We start from the raw sequence: 12,307 nt of genomic DNA on the forward strand, positions 1-12,307 counted from the left end.
AGGTGGTCTACCCTTCTATCAGGAATACAGAAAACAACACGAGAGTCCTTTAAAATTCTATTAAGCCCCCCCCCCCCCACTTTTAAATTGATGTTTATTTCTAAAATAAAGCAGGACGGAACTATGTGAATGACTTGCTGCTTGCAATGTCCACTTCTGGGAGCCCGGTGCCTCATCCACGGCCATGTGTTCAGCGGTAAAATAGACAAGTATCAGTCAAGGTCCCAGTGGCCGCTTTCCTTCCGCATCTTCTTGCTGCCTTTAGTAGAGGAGTCTTTCAGCTGTGGCTTCATGGATGTTTCTGATAAGGAATACTGGTTGCAAGTAGTGCTTGAAAGATGGTGTTTACATTTATGTTTTCTTTTAAATTTTAGTCACAGTACTTAAATTCAGTTTGCTTCAAAAAACATAAGGTCACAGCCATGGCCTCAGCTAGGATCCCCTGAGATCCACAGTGGGCATTCGTGCCAAGAGACTAATATTTAAAGACTTTATGTTGACTGATTCAGCCTCCTCTCCTACCAATCTTCATTCAATCAGCAACAAACTCCGAAAAAAAATGAATTGGTAGTCAGTTCTGACAAGACGTGCAATTGCTTTAGGAAGGTTGTGCCAAAAGCAGAACATGTTGGTGAGGAACCGAACCAAATCATTCCATCATTATTATTGTCAACGTGATACATTTCTTGGACATGGGTGGCAATACCTAATCTCGTTTCCACATACCTCATAGACTCTTGTGCCTTAAGATTTTTTAATGAGCATGTTCAGAGACTAGTAATGGTAATAATAAAGCTAAACTTAATTGATGTGCTACAGTAATATGTAGCTCCAACTAACTCTTATAAGGTGGCAACCAACCTATGCAGAAAAATTCCAGTCCTTAATTGTTATGAATATAGCTACCTATGTGATTTACCTCTGAAGACATTTCAATGGGCATTGAATTTTCAATATGGGCCTATTAATGTCATATTAATTGCTGTTATTACATTGCCCCAATTGACCTATTTTATATTTGCAAGACTCCAATGTGAAGGAGGAAAAGACAACAGAATAAACCTTTCCTTTTAAGCTGCTGTAATGTCCCATCTTTCTGGAATTGCATTCAGAGTAAAGATTTTTTCATGAAAGGGCTTCAGGAAGTTACAAAACTCCTTTACATGGCCTGTTGGATCTGTGTACAATTTCCAGCATTACCCAGAATAAATACCAGGAGACTGGTGTGGTTTATACAAGAGTTTATAGAGAAAAAAAATCCACCCACTAGCTCCCATGCTGAGGATTACAACCAGGTCCCTGCTGCCAAGTTCTGTGTTTAGGTAAAGCATGAGAAAATCTGCCATTTTTTTTTTTTAAGTCACAAAAGGGTTTCTATAGTAAGGAGTGGTAAGAAGCTGACAGCTTTTTATGCATAAAAGGCAGCTGTTCCTTCTCAGGTAATATTATTAATAAACCCTAAGGTAATGTTTGCTCTGAAATATGTTTAATTGAAATAATTTACTCTGACCCTTGGAGAATTATGAAACTGTTTTCATCATGTTCACACACAGCAAAATAATTATGAGATGCCATATGGAAAAGCCATCATGTGGTAGATGTCTTTCTGAATCTAGATTTTGAAAAGTTTCCCACAGATAAATCATATAGCTAATGGACAAAGTAGAGGTGAACAGCCCCTTTCCACGTGGAGATTTGATATGAAATGTTCGCAGTTCCAGAATATTAACAGGGGTGTTGACATCAGTAATTACTATAGTTATGAGACATTTTTCACAAAGTATTATGAGAGCAATTCTTGGTTATACGGGGTGGGGGGGGGCGGGGGTAGGAGATTTTGTATATAACATAATGAAATGTCTAGGTACCGTCAGGCTCAGAAAACAGTGTGGGCACATTGATGACCGAGGTGCTTTTTTGCCTTTAGCATAAAATCTGTCTGGAAAGTTCCAGCAGTTTCCACTGAGATAGCACATTTGGCAAGATGAGGCTGAGTGTGGTATGTAAGGACTTTCGGGAAAACTTGTCAGCTTTCACAGAGAAAGGTCCAAGTGTTTATGGGAACTATGAAGTGGTGTTGGGTGGCTCTCAAAGGGATCTGCGGGGTCATTTGGGACAGGGATTTGAAAGCTTTTTGATCGAAACTCTTCTGAACTTATCAAAATGAATGGAAGTCTGGCTGTGAGTCTCCTGAGAGCAGACTTTCTTGTGAAATTTCTGGTATGGTACTTTCCTGCTGGGGTGAGAAAATCTTAGTAGGACAGACTTTCTCACCATATTTTAATGCTTGAGATCCATGTCCTTGTTAAACCCGGGAAACGAGAGAATCACAGGAAACTGAGCTTTACTTGAAACTTCTAGGAAGTCAGGATTCAGATTTCTCTCGCGTTTCAAATGTTTAACTAAATTAACTTGCTTAATTTCCTGATTACACTCCCCCAAACCCCACCACCAAAAAAGTGTAAGAAGAAAGGGGGGGGGGTTTAAAAGTGTAATTCACTTTTCCATAGCTTCTAGTTTCTCCAGACTTCTCTTAAATAAAAAAAAATTTAAAAAGTATGTAGATTATAGCTAAGTAACCCCGTGGTAGTGAAAATGACTAGTCTGTGTTTCCTACCTATCCAGGGTGGTATGGAGAGCCTCTTGGACCCTTAGCATTGTCACAATGATGACAGGGATCTGCATTCCCGATGCCCAGGCTGGATTTCAGAGCACTTTTCACAATGGCAACAAATGAGCATTTTCTTCTTGCAACAGCTCTTTGGAGGCAGACTCTAGGATGTGGATGGAGAGTCTGGCCAGCGAGTGTCATCCTCGCAATTAGCAAATAGTTGGCACGTTACAATCCCAGTTCCAGTCCCCCTGGGTCCTCACAGGAACGGCCCATTTGTTTACAGCCTCGTCTTACTTCAATTTGCAGCATTCACTTATCCTTCAACTTTCAAAGAAAAACAAATTTACATAAAAGCTCATGTATGTGTATACAATCCCCCAAATATTGACAAGGTTTTTAAAGAAACGTATGACAGAATTTTTTTTCACTTTCCCAAAGTTACAGTTCTCCTCTCAACAACAGAACATGGGAGTAAAAAAAAAAAAAATAAATAGTGAAACGCAAAACTGGAAACCTGACAAAACGATGAAACTGTGGCTGTTCCCTAATATATTTCAGGTCAGATCCTTGCACTTCCCATTTTCAAACAACTGCCAAGCATTTGTTTTTATATCTACTAGACATCTGTGCTATTGGGGAGCACTATTTCTAGCTATTGACTGTCCTAAAATAAAGGTAACATTTTTCTGTGATTTATAGTCTATCATTATTTTAGCGAAGCCTCTGACTGCATGGACTAGAGATTTATTGCACACTCGTGTCTTATCCCCGACTCATGTAATAGAGGAAAGGTAAAATGTCTTGGCTGGTGGAGGGCTCCCTTCTTTAAGCAGCTGTCTTTTTTTGGTATGGTACTTGCAACTTGATTAAACTACATCCAGAAGGTCAGTGACCAAAACTTTGCCTTTAACAGTTTCCCATAACATGTATTCCTTATGGGGAGCTTTTCTCAGCTCAGGTTATTTCCAGCAATGTTCTCAAACCAAAAGAATGATTTTTGCAGTAAACTAACAAATTCCCACTTTTTATCCTTTATCTCACATTTAAGCGATGACAGCATTTATATTTCTTTTGCTGTCTGAGCCAAGAGAAACTAAATTAATGAGGCTGTTTCTTTTTCATAACTGTATTATATTCTTTCCATGACCTTTCAAGACATGGGAATCTTCAGTTTCATAAAACCTCTTAAGAAGGGGAATTCCCCATCTATTTGCTTCTGCTTCTCACCACATTTTGCCCCTTACATGTCCAACAATCAGTGGGAATATGCCTTTGGTTCTCTCCCTCTCTCTCTCTCTGTCTCTCTCTCTCTCTCACACACACACACACACACATACACACAAACACCAAACACATTCCAAGCACATTAACTAGAAATTTAAAGTATGCAATGGAAGTATAAAAAAAAATCTTTACTGTAGGGTTAGATTCCCACCTTCTGTTACCCTCCATTAAACTTCTTAGAGACACCATTAGAAAAAGAATAAATTGGACAAATGTTTCAAGAAAATATAATGGCTAATAGTGAGTGAACTTAGAAAGCTATTTTGACAATTTCCTCTTTGAAAAATATCGCTAATATTTTTATATTTTCCTCACTCATCCTTGCTTATTTATAGGTCCTGATTCCTGGTTATATATTTTTTTATATGTGAATGGCTGATAACTATTTGGAAATAGATACATGAGAATATGGGAAAATTCACAAAGCCAAATCCTAACTGGTGCTTCTTAAGCATCCCTCAGTCAGGCACCAAAGTGCTTATACTTATGTATTTTAGATTCCAGACTCTCTTTCTGTGGTTAGCAAGACCTGTTTTCTTTTCTATTATTTTTCTCCTATTTTTAGTCTGATGAAGTTTAGTTGAGACGAAGGTAGTGAATTGATTATGTCTAATAGACAATGTTGACTTTGGGCAATTTCTCAAGATGTTGCAGCACAGTTGGCTGGTGAGTGGTGAGGCTGCCCTTTGTTCTCAGAGAATCAAAACAAATGCCTGCATGCTGCCTTGGGGTGTTCCGGTTCAGACCCTCACTGATTTTTGTCATCTCAGAATCAGGTGATACTTTTAGTAAACTGAAGCAGACAAATTTTTCTATTTGAGTATCATTTAAAGAAACATATTTATAGAAATTCTACACCGACCCCGCCTTGTGAATGAAGAACCACAAAAGGAGCTGAAATCTAACCACTCAGAAGTTAATTGCAAGTGAAAATGAGTGTTTAGGACTATAAAAATCCGGAGGCTAGGTGTTTTCACAAATCTCTAGATTCCACAAACCATCTGCCAGTTGGAGAAATCCATTTTGCTATCTTACAGGGATCTGACAATGAGCCCATCTAAAATGGAATATCTAATTTTTACCTCCAAACTGTTCCTCCTTCTTTCTGGTTCCTCTCAATAAATAAGTTTTATTGTTCATGCAGTTGCTCAAGACAGAAAACCAAAAGTCTTCCTTAATTCCTCCCTTCCCTGCCTTCTTATCTCTCTCTCTCTCTCTCTCTCTCTCTCTCTCTCTCTCTGTATGGAATCCCTCTATATGTCCATATCTCTTGATCTCTATGGCTAGCACCATTAGTATCCTGGTTTAAACAACCTGAAATAGCCTTGGGATCAGTCAGGATCAAGTAAGGAAAATGGAATCAATGCCTACTAGCTGAACTTTAGAAGCATAAAATGTATTGCAAAGTTATTAGAAGAGCTGATAAGTCAAATAAAGATGCCGTACCAATCCTGACATTAACTATGTCAGCAAAGTACTACCATTCCGAGGCCTGAAGGGCAAAGGGAGAAGTGATATTAAGAGGGCTAAGGAACAAAGACCACTCAACAGGAGGTGAAATTACAATGGGAGTGCTGTCAGTTGAAAACAGACTCTTCCATGGGATGGGGAGAAAAGCATTCAAGGATTTACCCACGGAAGATTGTGATGTGGGTGTGGCAAGATGATTTATTTGTGATGCCTGCCTCTGAGCTTCCAGTGGCCCATTCCCTGCCTCCCACCATGGGAAAAGTCCAACCATGTCTTCAGCAGAGCCAAAATAAAAACCAGTGCCCAGAGTTTCTGCTTCATATTAAAGCTTAGTCTTTTTGGAGACGTGGTCTGCAGGCCCCAGTTGCTGCTAGACCTGCATGGTTGTGTGACACCAGAAGAGAACATGCAAACGAAGAGAGAGAGAGAGAGAGAGAGAGAGAGAGAGAGAGAGAGAGAGAGAGAGAGAGATTCTTTGTTCACCTGAAATTCTGAATTCTCTGGCCTGGGAGGAACTAGAAGCTTTTTCAAAATTGCCAGTCAGCTTCTCAAACTTCCCTGGGCTTCTGATGGATCCATTGATCCTTCACCCAGGTTAGCCTTACAGGCCTCTAGGGTCAAGTACATTCCCCTGCTCCATTTGGACTTTTACTGTGCATTTCTCCCCCTCACCCCTTTGTTCTGTCCCTTTCCCCAGTGATCTGCAAGGAAACAATTTGGTGGTTACCTGTGAGGAGTGTGACGTTGTAGCTTCCTGGTGAAGCAAATCAGCTCAGTGTCCAATACCCTTTGCTCTTTCCTTTTAATATCTAAATACTGTAATAGGAGGGACTGTTTGGAACCTGAATTAGAATTACAAACATGAATTGATGAGGCCACTGCCAGAGGTTCTACCTAAAGCAGTGGGAAGATTGGTGCATGGGGCTTAATTTCTTCCTTCCTTTGGCTTCAAACTCATATCACAGCTTTCTGTTTAACCCACCTCACCAGAGGGCCATTGAAAAAAGTAGCTTTGAATGTGTTAATTGCAAAAAGCCAATTCCTGGAGAGCAGAGCAAAGTCTAGAGATGAATCTGTGAGCAAAACTGCAAAGCAGTGTCATAGTCCACCCCTTCTGCTATGTGGCATGTATTCTCTCCTATCATACAACTATTTCTTTACAGCAATTTCATGCCTGTACCTAATAAAATAAAACCCAAAACACAAATGAAGCTATTCTTCAACCTCACACAAAGGGTCATACAGAGTCTCTTCATTCACTGCTCACTCTCAAAATTGAAGATCTCCTGGTGATAACTTCTTTATCAGGTTTAGATGCAGTTCTTCAAAGAATGGTGCCTTATGAATGAAAATGAAAATATAAGCATTACCAACACTCTTCATATATATAGTAGAGAAAGAAAAAAGGGTAAAATAAGAATAATTTGTTAATATATAACTAACAAAAACACAGATATGATATAGCTTTCATTTCTGTCTCTAATCAAAGGTGCATCTTTCATTCACCCCTCTTGCCTTCAACCAGAGGCTCAGCTAGTCAGGGTCTTAGTTGATGAACCAGCACTTATTTCCCAAAGGGTCTGAACCCTTAGTTGTTCTGGCCTTAATAGGTAACTATTTGGGATTTTACTACTGGGCTTGGAAATATTAAGTGGTAAGGCCCCAGTGAATTTCATCATGTTTCAGAAAACCGATTTCTTGTTGAATACTCATTACCCTTTTCTTTGCCTAATGGTCCAATGTGAGAAGAACCCCAAACTATCCAGGTAATGGTTTCAACACTTATAATTCAATTGTTGTGTCATTGATTGAAGTATTTCTCTTTTGGGAACTAAGACTTCTAAACCTTTAGAGTGTGGATTTAAGAACACAAAGCACAAATTACACAAGTATACATATTTGGTGTAATAGTAAAAACAGTAGTTGCTACTTTGATTCCTTAGCTCTTAAGCCCTTATATACTGGTCATGAGAGAATCAGCACCCTACACCAGCTCCTTGTTCAAAGCACCCAGCATTACCAGGATGTAGCCTTTCAGCTGACTTCATAAGTGAGTCATCAGTAAGTCATTCATTAGTCTATCAGATCGGTTTCCTTGGTAAAATAAGGTACATTGCAACACAAGTAGATTTCATGGGTAGAAACCAATTGCTGCACTTTTTGCTATGAAATGAGATTCAATGTGTTGTGGGAGTCTATGAAGATAAGTAAGATATAGCAAATCCATTTATATAACAGGCATGTATTATAGTGAAGATAAATTGCTACCCTCTCAAAATTATAGAGGTTCACTTCCTTCCACCTGCTATCAGGAAGTTTCTAATCTCTTTGGGAATGATGCTATGTCAGGTGTTAAATGTTGGCTGCTGAAGTCATAGACTGGAAATTACGCTGCGTGAATAAAGTGGAGATAAAGTCTATGCTGTTGAGCCCTTTTGATGCCTCTATTTCTGGCACGATGGTACCTTTGAACATGGACCTATTGAATAAGCACTGGAGTCTCTGGGGAAGAATGCTGCCTAATATCTATTGTATGAATTATTTTACCTACTTTATTTAAGAACCCCTTCAACTGTGGATGTCTTTCACTAAATATTTCACATAGAATACAAACACCTGTATGCTTTGTGCTCATTCTTAGTACTGTCGCCTAACTTTTCCCAGAACAATGTTTACCAGTATTCCAGTGCATTTCTTCCAGTTTCTGGAAACCAGCCAAATAGTGACCACTTATAAATTACTCTGTCCATTGCATCGCTTCATTTTCCAGGAAAATAAGATAAGCACATTTACTGTCCTAAGTTTTGCCCATGAGAGAAGATATCCTGCATTATATTCTTTGAGTGGGCACTAATATTCATAAGCCACCTGTGTGGGGGACTATAGTAGAAGAGCAGTCCACTGCTGGCTGATGCCAGCATATCATGCAAATCATTTGTAACCAGGTCTGAGCTTCTCTTCTTCAGTCAAAGGGTCATAGGAATGCCCTAATAGGACACATGTGGATTGAGAGAGGTAGTGAGAGTGTGTAGTACTTGACCTAAAAATAAAGTCAATTTTATGTGACTGTAAAATCGCGATCTCTCTTTTCTGCTCTCTGGAATTATCTACTTGTCTACTCTTGTCAGTCATTTCTTTGGAGTGTTAGTATATGTGGGTAGAAGAAGCTTTATCATTTCACATGGGTGCTAGTTTCAGTGTCTGGGAATTGTCTGAGTAAAGTATCTTCTCTGAAATCCTCAGAAATTCTGCATTCTGTCGACTAGATGAAATAGTATTGTGTAGATTTCTATTTCTTAAATCTGGACCCTGACCTTCTTTCTCTGAAAAAGTTCTTTCAGTAGAGATAATTATTACCTTTATTAGTCAAAGTGTTTATAGTCAAATGTACAAATTTGATAGAACTTTATGAGTCACAGTGTATACTAAGTGGGATCTGGAGAATCCAGCATCTAGCAATTCCTTTGTTTTCCCCGTAGCTTTAATTTTATTTTAATAATTTCCCAGTGTCTATGTCATTGGTCAAAAACTTATCTTGGGGAGGAGAATTTTATTTTATAATTCCATAAGTCATGGGTCCAACTTACTCTGGTTATTTTACTTATTATTATTTTTTAAATATTTCTACTTTATTGATTTTTAGAGAGAGAGGAATGAAGAGGGAGAGAGAGAGAAACGTTGATCAGTGAGAACATCAATTGGCTGCCTCCTGCATGCCCCCCCCCACCCCCCGGGATAGGGCCCACAACCTGGGCATGTTCCCTGACCGGGAATCAAACCAGCGACCTCTTGGTGCATGGGTCAATGCTCAACCAGTGATCCATACTGTCCGGGCTACTCTGGTCATTTTAAACAGATGACCAGAGCCTCTTCCCTGGATGCTCTCAGTAGGCTGGCCTGGAGCAAAGCTTTGTGAGTCAAGGGTCTGAGGAAGAAGACCTGTATCTATCAAGATTCTTAGCATAAGCCACAGAAATAAGCTCTGGATACTTGCAGCAGAAAATGGAGTTATTAAAGGACATTACAGTGTTTACTGATGGCCAGGGATCCAAGCTACACCACTTAGAACAATATCCAGAATCACAGTAGAGGTCTGTCTATGAGGACATATTGTTGCTTTCATGCCTCCTTCACCACTAAGGCTTTTGATGTTGGGTGCTGGACACAGCTGGGAGAAGCGTTGCACATTCCCATTTTGATATGTTTTGATTTGGAACTTTTTCAAAATACAGGCGTATTTTGGAAATACTACGGGTTTGGTTCCTGATCACAATAAAGTTAATAACTCAGTAAAGCAATATTGAGTTAATAACTCAGTAATCTGTTTGTTGGTGGAGAGTCTTGCCTTCAACTTGTAAAAAATGCAACATCTGTAAATCACAATAAGTAAACAGAATAAAATAAGGTGTGCCTATATACATAAACATTTTTGTTTCTGTCCAAATTGGGATATAATTTTTAAGGTAGCGATATATTTTGAACAATTTCATCCCATTCTCAGAAACTTTTTTTTATAATATAATTTATAGTGGTACATAGCAAGATTGTCACATAGGTCTACCATCGTATTGCTTGTGCCCTTTCCAAATCTTTTCTATCTTACATAATGCTTTAATGAACATTCTTGCCTTTGTATTTTATACCCATCTCAGGTTAATTCTTAAGATAAAATTCATGGAAGTTGAATTTCTGGTTCAAATATGGAGGTTTTCAAGTCTACTGATTGATAGTGCCAAATTGAATTCAGAGTTACCTTGAGGAATGAGGTGCAGGCCTAAGGTTATTTGTATGTGTGTGTGTGTGTGTGTGTGTGTGTGAAACTATTTATTATGGAAAATAGAACAGGCTAAAAGATTCTTCACTCTGTCATTCCTACCCTCTTTTATCTGCATCAAAATCCAATTCTGACCTTCCTCTCTTCTTATAATGTTGTTATGAGTATTAAATTATATAATGTATAAAATTGCTGCTTACAACATGCCTTGCAAAAACTAAAAACAATTTGGAGGTTAGTTATTTTTATTAATTTTTTTCTCACTCTTCTCATCATTGATAGCCAACTCTCACTGTTACAATGTCATTTCTCTGCTATGTTCCCAGGACTCTCAATATTTACAATATATGCATAAAACATTTTACCCTTTGAGAACTTTGAGATACAAATTCAAATGATATTATTAAGATAAAAGTGATGGACATAAAAACCACTTCTCTACTAGATCTGGCATTCTTAAAAAATCTCTGTAGAAAGTAACAAAGTAATCTCACAAATTGGAAAATATTAATTTCACTGATATTCTTAGACATAGTTTGGAAGAAAATGTATTTTAAATTCATCTTGACAGAAATAATTTGTGGCAATTACATCACCAACACATATTTATTATATATATAATACATATATATATATATATGTCATCTTGACTTAATAGTGAGTGACCTGAGGAGGAAATTTGTAGGTTTAGCAAATCCCTTCTAGTAACACCCACAGAACTGAAAACATATTCTCCTTCTTGGTGGTCTTCTGCCCATCCAAAGCTCCCGAGTACCATAAAAATATTGGTTCCTCTCCTAAACTGCTATAAAATATATCTTGTGAGACCCCGGGGACAATCTTTCTGAGGTTGAGCATTCCAGGGAGACTCCACATTCTGTATTTTGAATGCAGCTAGAAGTGGAAATAGATTTACTTCTCAGGATCTCTTTGTTCATAATTAGGAATATAAAAAATCGAGTTCAGAAAGTGAATAAAATATGATTGAAAGGAAAGCCTTGATTTTACATATAAAATTTCTATACCAGATGTGTGAACTGGGGTAATTTAAGATAGTAGTTAAAATTAAATAGCAATGATGAAACTATGAAATACAAAACCTTGGACACCCATGAGCTAGTTTCTAAGAAGAAAGATCATCATATATTGTTAATGTGTTCAAACATGTAACAAATATTAATGTTTGTTATATATAAGGCATAAAAACTTACACATTACTTTTCAGTAATCTTTAACAATAGTAATGGTGCTAGTAACTTCAAGGTAGTTTAGTTAGGTATTTTTTTCTCCTATTTCTTTTGAATTTCCCTAATTTAATTTAGTCTCTCATTTAAATATAACCTTATTTAAATATAACCTCTCTTGTTCCAAAAATTATTTATGACAAACATATTTATAATTTGGGTATTGTCCCACCAGTCTTGTCTTCCATTTTCCCATTAGATGGAACTAATTGCTGTGATCTTTTTCTTTCTTTTCTTTAAAGCCATCATATAGAGAACTCACTCCCTTGTGTGCACAATTCAATATCAATAGGAATTCACAATCTTTAATAACATTTACTTTGAGTCACAGTGATAGAGACTTAGTCAAGATGTTGACACTGGGTTAATTAGAATATTTTGTATGGTTGGGAAACCTAGTCATTTGGGTTCTGCGATCTGTTTTAGCAGAGAAAACCCATTGTTATGGGCTTAAGACATTATGTTCTATAATTGTATTCTGGAAGAAAGGGGAGACAGTCTATCATGTGAATTTGTTTCTCTTTTCTCAGTAATCCCTACAGCAGCCTTCTGTTTTATTACTTTCTCCACTTTAAAGATGAATTTAGAGAGGTATAGCTGGGATTTAAATCCAGGCTTGACTGTATTTATTCAAACAACAACCGTGTATCATATGCCTCACCGTGTTTTAGGCATTGTTGTAAAGGGAGTGTTATGGTAATGGAAGTGATTCTAAAGTGGCTTCATATTCTACTATAATGATGCTGGAAACATTTTAGGTGCTTCCTTGGTATTTTCTGAAGCTTAGAATTAGAATGTAGCAAGTCAAAGTGAATTTGTAATTGAATTATGCACTTGAAACAGCAGCAGTCAAATACACCAATTGTGTCTATTCTGGCTTTGCCATCAACAGGGGCAGTTTTTGATGTAGTATGGTCCAGT

This window comes from Molossus molossus, unplaced genomic scaffold, assembly GCF_014108415.1.
Source record: "Molossus molossus isolate mMolMol1 unplaced genomic scaffold, mMolMol1.p scaffold_m16_p_11, whole genome shotgun sequence".
NCBI classification, from domain to species: Eukaryota; Metazoa; Chordata; class Mammalia; order Chiroptera; family Molossidae; genus Molossus; species Molossus molossus.